The sequence below is a fragment of the Eptatretus burgeri genome, chromosome 23, assembly GCF_056783735.1.
Source record: "Eptatretus burgeri isolate ZD-2024b chromosome 23, Ebu_testis_v1, whole genome shotgun sequence".
Taxonomy (NCBI): Eukaryota; Metazoa; Chordata; class Myxini; order Myxiniformes; family Myxinidae; genus Eptatretus; species Eptatretus burgeri.
In genome coordinates, this window is record NC_140983.1 from 150,001 (window position 1) to 169,291 (window position 19,291).

At 42.5% G+C, this 19,291-nt stretch overlaps 1 protein-coding gene and 1 pseudogene across 1 annotated transcript in view; both read left to right on the plus strand.

The window, feature by feature from the left end:
- LOC147007883 (transcription initiation factor IIA subunit 1-like) overlaps positions 1 to 19,291 on the plus strand; it is a 98,897-nt gene that overhangs the window by 26,343 nt on the left and 53,263 nt on the right. The gene's annotated exons all lie outside the window — the stretch shown is intronic.
- LOC147007884 (intraflagellar transport protein 122 homolog) lies at positions 7,510 to 16,846 on the plus strand (annotated as a pseudogene).

Consider the following 19,291-nt stretch of genomic DNA (forward strand, 5'->3'; position numbering starts at 1 on the left):
TTCATTGCCAAGACGTATTGGTTCACATACAGTTGTTCCTCTGCCTGGCAAGATTTTTCCTATTGCGTATTTTGCCAAATGGCACTCCTCATAAAAAAATGATGGTAAATAGACACCCTATTTTTGAAGGACTACCATTTGAAAAATAATCGGTTTGCTGGTTTGTGCTGTGGAGCCTCGCGTTACAGACACACACATACACACACACACACGGAAAACCCGATAAACTTCTCTCAATGCTCTTCTTTGACCACTCCTCCTGAGCCACACAATATTTTTTCATATGCCACGCCCACTTTCCAACGCCACTCCCACTTTTCATCAACCATGTCCACTTTCCCTAAGCTCCGTCCACTTTCCTAAGCCCCTCATAAAAAATGACAGTGAATAGACCCCGGATTTTTGAAGGACTGCCATTTGAAAAATAAAACCTCAATCAAAAATCGGCTCAAGTAAAATTTTCTAAATATCTCGAAGTGTTTAATTTCGAAGTCTCGATTCTCTACATTCAAAACTGAAGGACAAGTATTGAAAATACTGTATGCGGTTTTTTGGCCGCTGCACAGCAATGGGTGGTTGCTGGGCAACGAAATTCAAACGCGCACATTCCCAACACATATTGCACATGTTGGCAAAGTTTCATCGAAATCGGTTCGCTGGTTTGTGTTGTGGAGCCTCGCGTTGCAGACACACACACACACACACACACACACACACACACACACACACACACACACACACACACAGACGGAAAACCCGACAATAAGCGATATCTAGCGAATCCAATAATTGGAGGTGGTGTGTGGGTCGTGGAATCGTTTTCGGTAAATAAATAAATAATTAAAGGTGGTGTGTGGGTCGTGGAATCGTTTTCGGTAAATAAATAATTTAAGGTGGTGTGTGGATGGTGGAATCGTTTACGGAAAATAAATAAATAATTGGAGGCGGAGTGTGGGTTGTGGAATTGTTTACGGTAAATAAATAAATAATTAAAGGTGGTGTGTGGATCGTGCAATCGCTAACGGAAAATAAATAATTAAAGGTGGTGTGTGGATTCTGGAATCGTTCACGTTAAATAAATAAATAAGGTGCTGTGTGGGTCGTGGAATCGTTTTCGGTAAATAAGTAAATAATTGGAGGCGGTGTGTGGGTCGTGGAATCATTTTCGGTCAATAAATAAATAATTGGAGGTAGTGTGTGGGTGGGGAATAGTTTACGGTAAATAAATAAATAATAGGAAGTGATGTGTCGGGAGGAGAATCCGAAATGGTAAATCAATAAATAATTGGAGGTGGTGTGTGGGTGGTGGAATCGTTTTCGGTAAATAAATATATAATGGGAAGTGATGTGTCGGGAGGAGAATCCGAAATGGTAAATCAATAAATAATTGGAGGTGGTGTGTGGGTGGTGGAATCGTTTTCGGTAAATAAATAAATCATTGGAGGTGGTGTGTGGATGGGGAATCGTTTTCGGTAAATAAATAAATCATTGGAGGTGGTGTGTGAATGGGGAATCGTTTTTGGTTAATAAATAATCGGTTTGCTGGTTTGTGCTGTGGAGCCTCGCGTTGCAAACACACACACACACACACACGCACGGACAACCCGATAAACTTCTCTCAATGCTCTTGTTTGACCACACCTCCTGAGCCACACAATATTTTTCACAAGCCAGGCCCACTTTCCTATGCCCCTCCCACTTTTTATGAAACACGCCCACTTTCCTAAGCCCCTCATAAAAAATGACGGTGAATAGACACCCGATTTTTGAAGGACGACCATTTGAAAAATAAAACCTCAATCAAAAATCGGCTCGAGTAAAATTTTCTAAATATCTCGAAGTGTTTAATTCCGAAGTCTCGATTCTCGACATTCAAAACTGAAGGACAAGCATTGAAAATACTGTACATGGTTTTTCAGCCGCTGTACAGCAACGGGTGGTTGCGAGGCAACGAAATTAAAACATGCACATTCCCAACAAATACTGCACATGTTGGCAAAGTTTCATCGAAATCGGTTCGCAGGTTTGTGCTGTGGAGCCTTGCGTTGCAGACACGCACACACACACATACACACACACACACACACACACACACACACACACACACACACACACACACACACACACACAGACACACAGACGGAAAACCCGACAATAAGGGATATCTAGCATATATAGCGAATCCAACAAGAGCTCAAGTGAGCACAATATATGCCCGAACAAGAAGGTAGAAATAGAATTGTGCTACCACATGGAAAACAGCATCGTGGTTGCCATGGAAACCACTTTAGATGAGGAACGTATGTCGCGACACACCGTCTCCACAGTCTGTACCTATGTACCAAATATGAAACGTGAAAGTTGAAAACTTTGGGAGTTAGAGTGCGGACAGGAACGGACGGACGACCAGTATCACATAATATTCCCCGATATATATATATATATATATATATATATATATATATATATATATATATATATATATATATATATATATATATATATATATATATATATTGTTACGTTTGAGGGGGGTATGCATTCAAAGGGTAATTAGGATGTTTAATTATGTATGCCATGCTGTTCGAGTTTACCAGGATCTCAATGTAATAAGTAGCAATTCAGTGGTGATAAGTTGTCCAGTAAATGTTCATTTCTTCAAGGGGGAAATGATAATTGTCACGTAATTAGATAGGGACACGGGATAGGGTAAGTGTGTCTGCGTAAACCCCTTTTAGTATTCCCTGGAGGCTGGCCGTGACGTCACAGGACAGGGCTGCGGATGGCTCCGCCCCGTGATCACGATTGGCGGAAGGCGACGGCGGTGGGCCAATAAAACGGCTCGATTGGAAGGGACGAGGACGGGAGGATAAAAAGGTTCTGTTCGGGGTCGAAAAGGAAGAGGAAGAAGATCGGGACAAAAAGATCGTGTTTTTTGGTGTGGAGGCTGTTGCGCGGGAAGCGTACTTGTTGTTGTGCTGATTCGATCGTGTTCTTCATCGTGTCTTGGAGCCTTGCTGAGCCTCGTGCCTCACCTTGGTTGGCTCTGGGGTTCTGCTGACTCGGAGTACGGGGTCGAACGGCGGGCGGACCGGCCTCCCTCTCCTGCTCGCAATTTGGCGCCAGAACTGGTTCCCTGGCGGCTGTGAGCGGACTTGGGCCAGGACCAGGAGGTCGACAGCACCAGGTTTCTCCTGCCCCCCCTGACGAGAGCAAGGCCAGCTCGTCCGACGCTGATCCAGGGACAGTTGCGTCCACACCACGGTCCAGCCTGACCACCAGAAGTAGCTACGTTTTGTGTGTGTGTGTGTGTGTGTGTGTGTGTGTGTGTGTGTGTGTGTGTGTGTGTGTGTGTGTGTGTGTGTGTGTGTGTGTACTTGGCGCCTTAGAGGGTTTGAGAATTGTATATTCATTGGAATTGTCTGTGTTTTCCCCACGCCCGATCCCACACCATCCCGTCGAATCGCCCCGGATCCCTTTTCTTGCCGAGTCGTGTTTTTTTCTGGTTAATAATAAAAACAAATAAACATCATCAACTCAGCGAAAAGTGACTCGTGCCACCTTCCTCGTCCCGTTTGCGGTAGAGCGATTAGAACCGCCATGTTTGGGTTATAAATAAATAAACCGCCTCCATCGTTTCGGCTCATTCTACGTTGGCGGGACTGTTCAAGTCCCGTGGACGTCACAATATATACATATCGGGCGTATAAAAACACCTCACCGACACATTCTTAAAAACACCTCACCGACATAATAAACTAGAGGGGGAGCACTCGGTTGAGTGAAAAACCTCCGCCGCCAATACTGCTGGGTCACCGAAGTGAACCTGATATCCTATTCATTATAGGTCAAAACGGATCAGACTCTACTGAACCACGATTGAATAAGCTAAACAAGATCGACGTGCATGAAGAAATGCCAAAAAAAAAATTGAAATTTTTTGGAAAAAAAGGTGCAAAATTTCTTTTTTTCTCCAACAATTTTTTTTTTTGGGGGGGGGGTTGGAAATCACTTAAAACATGTAGAAATGCAAAAAAAAAATCAAATATTTTTCAAATAAAATTACATTTTTTTTGAAAAAAAGTTGCAAAATTTTGGGGTTTTTTTTCTCCAGCAAATTTTTTTGGGGGTTGGAAATCACTTATAACATGGAGAAATGCAAAAACAAAAATTCAAATATTTTTTTCAAAATGGCCGCCATCGCGGCCATATTGGACTTTCGACCAAGTCCAAAATTTAATGGCATGATCCTTGGACCATACCTAATCCCCCAACCAAGTTTCGTCGAAATCCGTCCAGGAGTTTTTTCCGTAATACTGTTCACAAACAAACAAATAAACAAACAAACAGACGGGTGAAAACAGTAACCTCCATACATCTTCGATGGCGGAGGTTAACAAGAATGAGTGAACACTTTCTGGATTCAGACGGAAGTCCGTCCTCCACCATGTGCCAAAATTTCATGGAGCTGCCTCCTCCAACAACAAAAAAATTATGCGAGAAGAACAATCATTTTACACGGCCTGTCACACGAGTGACCCTTCCACCTACAGGAGTCTGTTAAATTGGGTTAGGAATGGTATATGAAGCTGAAATTTTGCATGCCAGTTCTAACGTACATGTAGTACATTGTGTGCAAAGCACAAGCCTTGAAGTGATGAAGTTTCAAAATGGGCTTCTGGCATGGATGTGCAAAAATGATGGTATTCAGACCCCTAAAATGGACACATTTTCCCTCATATCTTGACAAATATAGTAGCTGCAAGTCTGGAGACGGCGATGGTTCACGAGCGGTATTTGACCATGTAGATTGTTTCAGAAGTCAAGGATGAGACAATGTGATAATGTTTGACCAAGTTATAAAAATGATCAACATGATGTGGTATGAGTGACAGGTTATTAGCTGCAAAATGTCGAAAACCCGTTTTCATTCAACAACTTTCAAAATTTGACCTTTGCATAACCTTTAAAGGTCACAAAACAATGTTGTGGACATTAAAATAAGGAAACAGGATATGTGCTATAGCTTATTGGAGTTAGTTCGTCGAAGAAGGGTGAAAACCCGGTTCGATTACCACAACTTTGAAAATTTGACCTTTGCATAACCTTTAAAGGTCACAAAACAATGTTGTGGACATTAAAATAAGGAAACAGGATACGTGCTATAGCTTATCGGAGTTAGTTCGTCGAAGAAGGTGGAAAACCCGGTTCGATTCCCACAACTTGAAAATTTGACCTTTGTGAACTTTGAAGGTCAAAGGTCAAGGATTATGACCTTTGGTGCGAAACTTCCTCTGGAACATTCCAGGAACAATATGACGTCATATCGGCTATATGGCATTTCACACTCCTCGGATTATTCAGACTGATGAAATCAGCGTAAAAACAAACTTGAAGGGGCGCCACGGGCAAGGTGTTCGAGATAGAGCAAAATGGTTTCAAGACGAGGTGGGGAATGACCTCAGGATTATCCATAAAATATTGTCATCCCAGCTCTCAAAGTTTGGGCGGTCGTATGATTTTTATGTCAAAATTCGCAATTTTCTAAGTTCGTGACCTTGTGACCTTGACCTTGGGACGAAAATGAAAAATCGAGCTCCGTGGGGCTATGCAGGTGCCATTGAGCTAACCAAATAACGAAACCCCTGCCAGATTCGACAAACCCCCGAGGAGAAGATGCAAATTGCAATTGGCTTCCCCCTAAAAACACAATTCGCAATTTTCTAAGTTTGTGACCTTGTGGCCTTGACCTTGGGACGAAAATGAAAAATGGAGCTCTGTGGGGCTATGCAGGTGCCATTGGGCTAACCAAGCACCGAAACCCCTTGCCAGATTTGACCATCCCCTCGGAGAAGAATTTTTTTGTCAAAATCGCAATTTTCTAAGTTCGTGACCTTGTGACCTTGACCTTGGGACGAAAATGAAAAATCGAGCGCATCACGCCCATTCTCAGGAAAACAACGAGATCATGATATAAACCTCCCACCAAAATTTCATCAGGATCGGATCAAAACTCACGGAGCTATGCTCGGGATAGACAGACAGACAGACAGACAGACAGACAGACAGACAGACAGACACACAACAACAACAACGAATATTGTGGTCACTTATATTTTTAGTGAAAATATTTTCTCGTGAACCAACAATATATATTTGTTAGAAACATAGCTTTTCCAATTCCAGATTGGATACAAATTGAACGAATGTTTATCATAATGTATCATGCTTTTTCATTTCAGATATGTACAAAATAATAACACATGTATATTGATTCATTCTGGGAAGAATGGCCCATACCCAATCAATGTCTGTGATGTGCTCTCCTGCACCAAAAGGGCATGAAAGGCATTCCATGAGATGACGCTGTCATGGTCAACAGTTTGAAAACAGTCGTTTTGTATCAACTGCCAAGAAACTGTGTGGTCTGATAATAAATTAGTTACATGTTCTTCGTGTGTCAGGCACACCACTCATAGAACGACGACGCTGTCGATCTTGCAAGGTCAAACCCACTGTCTTTGGTATGGAAGGGCTGAATCCCTGTACAAGAAGCTTTTCTGGATTTAGCTAATGGTACTGAAGCATAGGTACTTGAGAGATCATCCGTATTTCTTGGATATTTGTAGATGTTGTGCGTTGTCCCATGCATTGTGCTACCATCTGGAGTGTGCTCGTGAAAATCCAAGTTGTCAATGGCGCAATGAGTGAATAGTCCACTTTTTTAATTAGATGGGATTAATGGCTTGTCTTGTTCTGGTTCATCAGTGGGTTGTGCCATAGTGGTGATGTACCTCTGTGCGTCTTGATAGCTAATACTATTTCCAAAACAGTTCATCATTGTTACGATCTCTTTACTCATTGTTTGTTTCAATACATGTAATGCTGATCCAATGTGCTTTGGATTCGGAGTGTTTGCCACAGCTGCACTGATATCTTGGGCCAAATTGAGGACTTTCTCACGTTCCCGCTCTTTCCGTTGCACTCTCGTGTTAGGGTCTGTAAGTTCAGGTGTTGCGTCAGTAATCAGCCAGGCCACATGGTTATACAGCGATACAGGTAGACGTTCATTCGCAGCGTCAAATGTTATCTCCATAGATGTGTCGATGTTTTCTTTCTGTTTTTCTTTAGCTGCGAAGCTGTCGCCTTGATATCTGTTTGTAAGGACTTGGCAGAAAGGTACAAGGTGTACGAATTCCTTTCACGAATACCGTTCGATTCAGTAGAGTCGTCTTCACTCTCATCAGCACTTTCTTCCGCACTTATTTCATCTTTCATACTGGCGACTTTTGCAAGAAGATATTCCATTGACATATCTGATGAACAGATTATAGAGGATTGTCCTCTCTGTGGTACGATCATGATGGGTGAACGATGTTGTCTGTAGTAGTGCTCAATCCTCTTTTTGATAGATGATGATCGAGAAGAGCTCAGGGAGGCCCCACTGTCTGACAACCAAGCCCTGTACTTGTCACGCAGAGAACTTAAGAAGATGATGTCGTTCGGATCATGGGCCAATGCACCGTCTATGTAGGAGGTTAGCCAATGTACACCTTCGTCATGTTGACCAGATGTTGATGTCGTTTGTGACTTTGTTCAATATGAATCCAAGCATGACTTGTGGTATTTGAAGTCATTAGCCACCATGTCGATACAGTTATCACCAAACCCATGAATATGGTACAGCATGTTTTCATCCTGTAGGTCTTTTGCCTTTTTTCCATATCGAATTCTGCCTGTCTGCCATACTCACAAGTAAGAGTTTGTGGTCACCCTTGCTGGTGCGTTCTCTTCTGCATATGAAGCATTGTGTTTTGTGGTCTATGTATCCAGTGGCAGATGATCCACGTCTTGGCCGAACGGAGCAGCTTCCTACATCTGTCGTAGCGGTTTCTTCACTTGTGTTGGATACATGTGACTTCATTTTCTGTGCGACCGTTTTTTTGTTTCTGGAGGCATTTCGGCACTTGGCATGACACAATGGACCATTAGACAAAAAAATCCTCCTCGCCTGCAGTGATTTCATCTTGCAATCTGAGCGCTGTATCATCGAGTCGGTGGGTTACTGCATATAAAAATGATTGGAATCCCTTCTCGGTTAGTTTCTGTGCTGTCTCAGCCGAGGACTGCTGGCAGATCACACATCGACCAAAGTCAGTGGACTGTCGTTTTTTCTTGTGTTCAGGTTCAGCCATTGTTCACACCTGCAAGTATATAATTTAAATGTTCATTCACATGAAGGCATATGCATGTTAAATCAATAGATGTGTTAGTTCTTAATTAGTTCTTCATTATTTATTCACAATCTTAACTAACTGTATACTTGTAATCGTGGGTCCCATCTTCCAGATCAATAGGTAGATACACGATGCACTAAGTATGTGGCTGTGGAGTGTAGTACTGCTATGCAACACACAACCTAATATACATATAATAATGTCTAAACGATCATAATCTGTAATAAATATGTGTGAGAAACCTGTTGCTCACGTTGCGTGCACATCCAAACCACAATTCTAGCAAGAAAAAAGTGTGGTTTACCGTTATCTGCAAAATAATGTTCATTGTATATAACATGTAAAATGTATATGTATGAACACATGTACATGTATTTATATTCGGTATTATTATTATAATGACGACCAGTGGTCCCTATTGCATCTACTCTGTCCCTTTGACAACATAATAATAATATTAGTTGTTTAATTGATTTTAAGACAAATGAAAACAATATTTATTGCTGATTTAGCAAATTTTGCATGCAATTTGGACCGAAAAATCATTTTTTTCAACCTCTAATTGGCAAAACTTGACACATTAGGTCTCAGCATATGAAAGATCATGCCAAAGTCGTTACTAGGGGTTGAAATTAACTGTCTAACTTGACATTTGAGGAAATTATGAAACATTTTCTGAAAAATTAGTGATACCGAAAATCGCACTCATTTTTTGGTGGGTACCGATGTTCAAATACAATTTGTGATGTGTTCGCAATCGAGATGCCCGAGCAGGCCTCTTGATTCTTCATCCTGAGACACCAAACTAAAAAAAAAACGAGGCCTGCAAAGTATAGGAAGTGGTGTCCGGTCCATCTTAAAATCATGGGTCTGGATCCCTGACTAATAAGTTCATATCATTCTCAAATATCATTCCAAAACCGTAAGTTTCTTCGAGAAGAGTTGGCAAAAGGTTCAGCTCTGGACTGTTCCCTTTGACCCATCGTGCCTGCTATTCAAAGTTCATGAACAAAGCTCCCATAGATTGTGCTCGAAAATGCAAAGCAAGAGTTGAAAAGACCCTGAACATGTCCTTTTTCTCAAGAATGCATGGGTAAAGCATTCTCTGAATTCGAGTTTTACTTCCTTTTGTCCACCTGTTATGGCTCACAGAATCAGAAGATTGGGTGGAATAGAAATATTCCATAAAAATTCAAACCTGCATATCAAGAAGAATATCCATCATCGGCTGGCACTGATTCGACTCAGATTGGCAAGTCAGGCATTTCACTGAAAAATAAATGGATTATAACCAACAAAACATTTGCTCCTTCCAGAAGACACATGGAAAGGAAGGGGGTGAGCGGGGGGGGGGGGTTGAATTCAAACAAAACAAAAAAAGAGGCAGATGTTAAATTACAACAAGATTTCTTCATTTTTATGACACAAGCTGGAGGCCATCCCAAAAAACACAAGTTGGAGGTGGCCATCCCAACATGGTGGAGCATTTCCATGCATGGCAAGGACAACCACTAAGTTTCAACGTATGTTTCATCCCACAAACAAAGACACGTATGTTTCAACTTCAACGCGCCTTCCATCCTCCCCCCAGCCCCACCACCCCCCACATATATGATGATTATTGTGGAAAATAAACTTGAACTTGAACTGCAGTATTCATTATTGCACGATTACAAAGAGCATTTTTACCTCCGCCTTCATGGAGGTTATGTTTTCACTGCCGTCTGTGTTTATTAATTTCTTTGTTTGTGATCAGGATATCTCAAAAACTTGTGGGGGACGGAATTTGGTGGAGAGCTTTGGAATGTGACACAGACAAAATGATTAGATTTATTGGTGAAGTTGTGATTGGATACGAACGAAACTTGGTGGGCAGGTTAGGTGTGTAACAAGGAAGAATTGATTAGATTTTGGTGAAGATCTGAATCTGCATTCAGATCTGAGAATTTTTAAAGTGATGCTTCACCATTGAGAGATCAGGCTAAACGACATGTAGCACAAAATCTGAAAAAGTTGTGTACGGATTCTGACAAAACTTGGTGGATGAGTTGGTTTGGTGACAAGAACAAGCAGAACTCGAGGGGGAGCACTCGGAAGAGTGCAAAACCTCCGCCGTCAATACTGCTGGGTCACTTAAGTGAACCTGATATCCTATTCATTGTAGGTCAAAACGGATCAGACTCCACTGAACCACGATTGAATAAACTAAACTTGATCGATGCGCATGTAGAAATGCCCAAAAAAAAATCTAATTTTTTTTTTAAAAGTTGCAAAATTTCTAAAAAAAATTTTCTCCAACAAATTTTATATTTTTTGGTTGGAAATCACTTAAAACATGTAGAAATGCAAAAACAAAAATTCGAATATTTTTCAAAATGGCTGCCATCGCGGCCAGATTGGACTTTGGACCAAGTCCAAAATATAATGGCATGATCCTTGGACCATACCTAAATCCCCCCACCAAGTTTCGTCGAAATCCATCCAGGAGTTTTTCCGTAATACTGTTGGCAAACAAACAAATAAACAAACAGACAGGGGTGAAAACAGTAACCTCCGTCCATCTTCGATGGCGGAGGTTAATAAATGTTAGTTCAGGTCCGAATCCAGTTCCGGCCTATCAGTGGGATACAAAACGTAAACTAATCACCCTGGTGGAGGTGTGCAAGCCACTGAGTGGCCATTCCAGTTAAATGATTTTTTTCAACTTCTCGAGGTTTCATTTATCTATTTTAATGATAACATCCATTTTTCAGGTTATTCTGTCCAGCGGTGTAGGAAGAGTGCATTAGCAAGAATGATAATTCACCCACTGCTTAAAATAATTCCTCACTTTCACATAAAAGTAAAAACCTTCAAGTTGGAGGTGGCCATCCCAACTTATTACAGCATTTCTCCACACACCCAGAGTACAACCACCACTTTTCAACTTATTTCGTTCAGCCATTTAGGAGTGCATAAAATACAGAGCACAGAAGTAAATTGGCGAAGTAGTTTTCGATTCTGTAAAATTTTCAAACAGAGATGTCGACTATTATAATACTGTAAACCGCTGTGACTTGCGATACACTCATTTGGGAGTGGTGCAACACGACGTACAAAAACCCTCCCAAATCCCCATGACTATGAATTGTTTTTCACACCAAAAACCTTCCCAGGTACATTCCAAGTCAAACCATCAAATTATAATTTGTTCTGTCCACTGGTTTGGAAATGCAGTACCTATGTCTCACACACATAAACACACGCACGCGTGCACACACACACTAGTTTCCAATTTTATCCCCCGCCGCGTGGCGGAAGGGGGATATTGTTGTCACCCAGGTCACCCGGCTGTCCGTCCGTCCGTCCGTCCGTCCGTCCAGGCGTCAACATTTATAGCTGTGAGTGTGATAACTCATAAACTGTTCGCCATATCGATTTGAAATTTGGGTCACACATGTACCACCTGAAAAGGAAGAACCCGATTGATTTTGGGCGTGGCCGGATCCAAGATGGCCGACTGGGGCGGCCATCTTGAAAAAAAATTTTTTTGTAATAAATGGAAAAACGCTTATCTGATTTCAATTCTTTTTGGTTACGACGTTCCTCACCCCTGGGGAACTTTTTCAAGATGATGACCAAATGGTGTCTTGTTTCCAATTCACCTCCCTCATTGTCTGGAATATGTATGACCTTTTTCATTCAATGGTGGGGGATTCCCCATCTCTGATGGAATATATATTTTTTATTGTTGGTGGCATTTTAACTCGGAAGTTTATTGTTATTTATGGAAGTCAAAATGATTCATCAAATGTTTCTTTTTCTTCTTTGTTTATATGCAGCACAAGGCTGCGGGGTAGCATCATTGGCTTACGGTGCGGCTGTGCGACTGATGCAATGCCCTCTACTGATTAGGGCAGCAATTTGTAATTTTTAAGGATGCCGGCGATAGCTCGCCTACTCTTCACGAAAGATACCTTTGGATCGTTAACATCCACCAACGAATACTGGCAGATGGGACAGCAAGCAGTTTAAAGTCCATCCCAGGAACGGTACACCCATTACTGTGAAACACAGGGGTGACAGTTTACAGCTGGGACGGGATTTCAAACCCAGACTAGACAGCTTAGAGGTGAGTGTGCATACCTCTACAACATCCTGTCAGCCCAGAATCAAATGCGAAGCAAATGTTTTTGAATTTATTCACTTTGGAAAACATTTTATAAGTGATCATGCATTGCCTCCTTCGCTAAATGAAATCTAAAGCAAAACATTTACTGCATTCATTGTAATATTTCACCTTGAGATCGAAGGGATCCTTCAAATATCTGACTGATGATTTTTGATGAACCATGCTTTCAGCGTCTGTGAAGAACAACAAAACATAAATGTTCAAACATAAATAATGTGCTTACTGAGGTTATAGTTACAGAATAGCTGAGTTGGTAGTAAGCCCAGAATTATTGTCTTCCAGGTTTGATCACTGACGAGACAAAGTTAGCTGTAAGCTACCGCTCTAATGGTGTGGCAAGATCTGAACTGAACTGGAAATCGCCGTTCATGACTTTCATTGCGTTATTACTGCACTGACCTTGTCTCTCACATTGTACAAGACTTGAACCGTGTTTGTACTCTTTTCACATTGCCTAGTGTGTGTGTGTGTGTGTGTGTGTGTGTGTGTGTGTGTGTGTGTGTGTGTGTGTGTGTGTGTGTGTGTGTGTGTGTGTGTGTGTGTGTGTGTGTGTGTTTTCACCCTCACCATCTCATTCTCACTTTTATCATCGAACCCACTCTTCTCGGCCCCACTATAACCTGCTGGATTGGTGTTTCGCAGGTAGGGCATTGCAACACAGTTTGCCACTCCTAAAATGGATGTTAAGCTGGGTATCCCATCGACTAGCATTGGTTGGTTGATGGGAAAGACCTCACGCTGTTTTTCGTGAAGAGTCGGGGAGTTATGACCTGCATTCTTTCCAAATTGCAAATTTCCGTCAAAATTACATCATTCGAAAGTCAGGTGTGGCCAGCTCTAACAGTCTTACCTGGCCGACCGCTCGAGATGGTGGGAATAATCAGGGTCATGAGACAAGAGAAAGATAAAAATTTATGATATTCATAATTTACAGATGTGGAATAATGAAGACGATAACTTTTTGATTGCAGGAAAAGAATGCACAAAAGATAGAAAAAGCAGACAGCAGTAAAACAAGCCGGTAGGTGACGAGGCATCCGCTAGGATCGAAGCGCTGGATACGATGCTTTTCATTCTGACCGATCCACCGACGAAGATTCATTGCCAAGACGTATTGGTTCACATACAATTGTTCCTCTGCCTGGCAAGATTTTTCCTATTGCGTATTTTGCCAACTGGCACTCATAAAAAATGACGGTAAATAGACACCCTATTTTCGAAGGACAACCATTTGAAAAATAAAACCGAAATCAAAAATCGGCTCGAGTAAAATTTTCTTCATATCTCGATGTGTTTAATTCCGAAGTCTCGTTTCTCCACATTCAAAACTGTAGGACAAGTATTGAAAATAGTGAATGCGGTTTTCGGCCGCTGCATAGCAACGGGTGGTTGCTTCGCAATGAAACTCAAACGCGCATACTCCCAGCCCATATGACACCTGTTCGCCAAGTTTCATCGAAATCGGTTTGCTGGTTTGTGCTCTGGAGCCTCGCGTTGCAGATACACACACACAGACAGACAGACAGACGGAAAACCCGACAATCAGGAATATCTAGCGAATCCCAACAGACAGACGGAAAACCTGATAAACTTCTCTCAATGCTCTTGTTTGACCACCTCCTGAGTCACACATTATTTTTCCATAAGCCACGCCCATTTTTCATAAGCCACGCCCACTCCCCTACGCCACTCCCACTTTTCATCAACCACGTCCACTTTCCCTAAGCTTCTCCCACTTTTCTACCTCATTTAAAATGACGGCAAAGACACCCTATTTTTGAAGGACTACCATTTGAAAAATAAAACCGGAATCAAAAATCGGCTCGAATAAAATTTTCTAAATATCTCGAAGTGTTTAATTCCGAAGTCTCGTTTCTCCACATTCAAAACTGTAAGACAAGTATTGAAAATAGTGAACGCGGTTCTTTGGCCGCTGCATAGCAACGGGTGGTTGCTTCGCAACGAAACTCAAACACGCACACTCCCAGCTCATATGGCACCTTTCGCCAAGTTTCATCGAAATCGGTTTGCTGGTTTGTGCTGTGGAGCCTCACGTTGCAGACACACACACACACACACACACACACACACACACGCACACACACACACACACACACACACACACACACACACCCACACACACACGCACACACACACACACACACGGAAAACCCAACAATAACGGATATCTAGCAAATCCCAAAAATATTGATATTGTAAGGAAGTATGACTTAAGTGGCTTGTCTGCATGCACATGCCATGTCTGCTGTTGAGGTTCCACCGTCAGCCCCAATGTACCAGTATCTGGAGCGAAATATGTACAAGGAAGCATACCAGATCGCATGTCTTGGTGTGACTGAGGGCAACTGGCAGGACCTCGGCCTGGATGCACTCAACGGACAGGATTATGAAACGGCAAAGGTTTTCATACGTCAAAAAAATTCCCCATTTCTGGAGCTCATTCACAGCATTAAGGATCGCAGAGCACTGGGTGAAGGATCCCCTGAGCTTTTCCGCGCAGAGGTGTACGCACACCAGGGCAGGTTTCAGGAAGCGGCACTACTCTACAAGAGCTCAGGGAATGAGGAACACGCCATGGAAATGTACATGCAACTTCGAATGTTCAACAAAGCTAAGGAGTTTGTTGGAGCTGAGAATGTGAAGGGTACAACAATGCTGATCAAGAAGCAAGCTGACTGGACACAGAATATCCACGATCCATGCACAGCAGCAGAGCTGTACCTGTCAGTAGGAGAACATAGCATGGCTATTGAAATAATCAGTCACAATAATTGGGTGGACATGCTTGTTGGCGTTGCACGGAAGTTGGACAAAGCAGAGCGGAGTGCACTTGCAGCTTGTGCTCGTCATCTACAGCGGCTCGGAAAATACGAGCATGCAGAAGAGAGTCTGAGAAAGATTGGGGCACTTGTCAGAAAGATGTCAGCACTTCTTGCTCTGTTTATTGACCTTCACCATTGGGACCAGGCGCTTGATCTGGTGAAACATCACACAGAGTTGAAAGGCGAATGCTACTTGGCATATGCCCAATGCCTAGCTGAGAACGACAGATTTGGAGTACAGAGAGCATTTTTTGAGGCAGGCCAGCAGAAGGAGGCTTTGCAGGTGTTGGAGCAGCTTACACAGAATGCTGTATCAGAGAAACGCTTTGTTGATGCTGCTTACTACAACTGGATACTCTCTATCCATTGTTTGCATATTGCACGTGATATTCCAGAACAAGAAACTGAAATGCTGGAAAATTTTCACCACTTCCAGTGCCAAACAGAACTTTACTATGCTTTCCACTTCATTCAGAGATTCATGGATGACCCATTCACATCATTGCTGCCTGAATCGATCTTTAACATTGCTCGTTTCCTCCTGCACAGTACCACAAAGGTTGTCCCTCCACGGATATCCAAGGTGAAAATCCTGTCCATACTAGCAAAACAGAGCCGAGCCCTAGGAGCTTACAAGCTTGCTCGATTCTGCGACGATCACCTGCTGACCCTGCAAATGCCACCTGCCTTGCAAGATTCTGTGGAGCTTGGATCTCTCACAATCCTGTCCAAGCCCTTCATGGATAACGATGACCTCATCCCCATGTGCTACCGCTCTTCCAGTAACAATCCCCTGTTCAACAGCCAAGGACGTGTGTGTGTGTGTGTGTGTGTGTGTGTGTGTGTGTGTGTGTGTGTGTGTGTGTGTGTGTGTGTGTGTGTGTGTGTGTAAACTACCATCAGCCTTTTGTGTACTCCTCCTCTTTTGAGGTGCTTCCTTTGGTTGAATTTTTCTTGGAAAATGGAATGTCCGATAAAGATGCGGAAGCTCTACTTCAGTCAGAAGTTCCCTCTGAATTTTAAGCTGTCGGAAACGAGCTTAGGTATGAAGTTAGTACAGGTCCTGTTCAGACCCTTCGTTTGACAACCATAACATCAAAAAAGGAAAAAGAATATCCTTTTGGTGGAAGCCTGAGTTTGAAGCCTGGAGGCTCGGTGTTCCAGTCAGTGACCGTGGGTGAGGCTGGGCTGAGAGCATTGTGTCGTCACGAGGTGGTGATGAAGCGTTGGCCATCACCGCTACGTTGGCAATTTTTTCGTTCCTGGTTACCTGAAGTGGCAATCACCATGTGTCCTTCCTGCTTCCAGATGTTTCACAGTGAAGACTACGAGCTTCTTATGCTGGAAAAAATGGCTGTCCTGACTGCCGGCGACCAAATGAGGATGTGACGTCATAAATTTAAAATGTTTTGGGTCAATCGATAAACGTTTCCCTGCTTTCTTTCCTGAAAGTCCCTGTAATGTCCATCTTCTATTCCCAATGTTCCCCATCCCATCCCTCTCCCTTCCACAGATCTCCTGTCTCTGTTCCCCACTGTTTTGTCCTTCCCACTCCCGCCCCCTTGCTGTGTGTTGTGTGTTAGCTCTCTCACGAACCTCGACAAGGTATACAAAAAAAGTGGAATCTAACAATATATAAAATCAGTTTAGTAAAGCCAAAAGAAGTGTACCAAAATAATTTCCAAAGTTAGGCATGAAGCACAACTCTATCTTATTTAGGCTTTAACCTTATACACAGCCCTGTAGTAACTGCCAATGCTCATTGTTACATTTTATTATATCCTCGCAATTATAAAACTAATCACTGTTCACTTTGAACAATGAATCCAAGTACATTTGCCCAAACAATTTGATATGAAATTATGAAAAAAAAAGTTGAATCAGATATTGTACCTGTATTTACAAATGGATGTAGACTTTCATACAATGTGCACGAAGTATATAAAAAAATTAGATATGCAAATGAATATTTATAATGGTGATTATTATGATCACATTATGTGTCTTAATTTGTGGTTGAGATTGTCGGCGGCCTTAAACTAAAATATCCTTTTAAAAAAATGTGAGCCAAATTCAAGTAACCACATACTTGTTCTGACCAAAAAACACAACAATTTCATCATTGTGGTGCCAACTTATGAATGTTTGAACTTACTTATGAACTTATGAACAACTTATGAACTTCCACTTCAAAAGCACACCTATTGCTTTAATTCTACATCTTTCATCGAACATGTTTTTTTTTTTTTAAATAGTGGGCCTTTATAAAAATCGTTTAATTATAGAAGGGATTGAGAACAACTCTTGAATTTTCTACCACAGTTTGCCTATGTATGTGTCTTTAAGTGACAAAAATTTAAAAGAACTGTGTAACTGTCAGCATGGTGAACACGGGGTAAAACCGGGGTAAATTTCAGTGTCGTTGAGTCTGGAGCAAAGTTCAGACACCTATAGCACCCAAGATTTTGCTCCAAAAGGTTTCAGTTTTCTTGTGTAAATGATCCAGTCACTAGATTATGTAAGTCAGGCAACAAAATTCTTCATGATGAATGAACTGACTGTTGGCAGCAATTTGAAAACTCAAATTTTTTTGACTGCATGTTACAAATCACTCCTTTTGAGAGCACTTATCTTAAAAAGTATTTTAAGTAGAACATTCTTGATGTCAGATTCTGAAAGCCTCACTAATAGACACCATTTGTGGGAATTTTTCGAACTCTGTAAAACTCTGGAATTTAGAGCCCTCCAAAAATGCTTTAGATACAAATCTGCAATTCACGACTGCCAGAATTGAAACATCCCAAGGGTGTTTGTAGGGCCATATCTCGGACAATTTTTGGAACTTGGAATTTTGAGCTATAACTTGGCAAACCTTCCTCATGTATGTTAAGGTAGCTTTGAGAATTTTTCAGAAAAATCTGAGGGGGTCACCGCAACCCCCGGCTGAAATGACACGGAATGATCAATAGGCAAGCTGTGGGTTAGAGTTTGGTCGGGTACCTGGCCGCCTCGTGCGGTCTGGCCGACCCGCACTTGTGAGTTCGGAGTCCATTAAAGGGATCGGGGTCCCCAGCTCGAGCGCTCCACACGAACCACAATCCAACGAGCGCACACGAACCATCACGGTGGGACTCGAACCTACAGCCAGAATCCAGCGAGCTACCAGGATCCTATGGACGACGAGCGAAGATGACGACCAGGGAACAAAGACGGGAACCAAGATGACCAAGGAACGACTAAAAAAGGACCCCCACTCACTTGTCTTTGAGCGCTTCCAATTCTTTTTATCCCCCCCCCCCGATCCCCCCCCACCCGTGCGGGGTGGAGGGATCCGTTTCTCTGGTAACTCGCCTCCGGATTGGACGAAGTGTTTCGGGTGTCGTGGCCAGCCGTGATTGGAGGAGGGGCGTCTCGGTGCTCCTCCCCCGAGAGAGGCTCTTTTGCCTTCCCCAGTGTCGACAGGGGAGACGTTCTTTTTGATTGGGTGGAGTCAGAGCTCCGTGCGAGGGGGCTCGGCCCACGTCCGTATTCAGGAACACGTGTGTTATGGCACGATTGGTGAAACACTTCTCACGAAAACCAAGTTCATTGTTGAGGATTGTCCGTTTTGTTGCAGAGAGGTGCCATTGTAACAAGATAATCAATGTTATCCACTTCACCTGTCAGTGATCATAATGTTTTGGCTCATCAGTGCATGTACTTTGTTTACTTCCTCACCTTAACATTGTCTCGAATGTCAATTTGTAATTTTATTTTCAAAAACCACAACGGCTGAGATAAAACATCAACGACACCGCTGTCTGCTGTCTCGCCATGACGAACCAACATAGTTTCAAAGGGGAACTGCAAGCTTGGCACCGCAGGGCCCAACGTAGGGCATGAAGTTTGTACGTCGATCGATGTATTGTTGGTTGTGTTTTGACGAGGGACGATGTAGATTGTCGAGTGACAATGTGAGTATTTTTGCCAGGTATCACCATGGCTTGTAAACGAACAACGAAGCAGCTTGTAGAGCTGTCATTAAAAATATATAATAGTAA